Source organism: Euprymna scolopes, chromosome 15 (assembly GCF_053919585.1).
Source record: "Euprymna scolopes isolate OS-2025 chromosome 15, ASM5391958v1, whole genome shotgun sequence".
Taxonomy (NCBI): domain Eukaryota; kingdom Metazoa; phylum Mollusca; class Cephalopoda; order Sepiida; family Sepiolidae; genus Euprymna; species Euprymna scolopes.
In genome coordinates this window covers 25,979,635-25,980,150 of record NC_136496.1, presented here as the reverse complement: position 1 = coordinate 25,980,150, position 516 = coordinate 25,979,635, and the positions used below count along the sequence as shown (strand labels likewise).

At 39.3% G+C, this 516-nt stretch overlaps 1 non-coding gene across 1 annotated transcript; it reads right to left on the bottom strand.

The window, feature by feature from the left end:
• Positions 1-207: 207 nt before the first annotated feature.
• On the bottom strand, positions 208-279 carry Trnam-cau (transfer RNA methionine (anticodon CAU)). Its single transcript has one exon. It is a non-coding gene; the product is annotated as a tRNA-Met (tRNA).
• Between the last annotated feature and the right edge of the window lie 237 nt (positions 280-516).

Genomic DNA, 516 nt, shown 5'->3' with positions numbered 1-516 from the left:
TTTTAGCTACGGACTAGGCATCCTATCGGATGCCAGACATTCACCCACAATCTTATACATTCAAACTTTAAGATCATTTTAAGATTCTAACCGCTACTCCTCGTGCGAGTGTTTGTATTTCTATGGCACTTTTCTTTATTTTTTTAATTCAATTTTCACCCCAAACAAGGCAAAGTGCCACTTTGAAGCAGGCGGCTAAAAATTCATTAGCAGAGCGTGGTTTCGATCCACGGACCTCTGGGTTATGGGCCCAGCACGCTTCCACTGCGCCACTCTGCTGGACTTGGTTTACCGGATATATTTTCCTGGTAGTTTTTGTAGTATTTTTCAGTATTGTAGTATTTTTCAGAATTCCAGTGGCTTCTAAATTGCTGGAATTCTGGCGATCTTCCTTAGATTCCAGTTTCTTAAGAAGTCGTGCATATGACCGTGATATTTTTTCCGTATTTGCTCCGACTATATTTCACAAAGTTTTGGGCACATGACATAAAATTAATTATCGAAATTCCGAAAAAT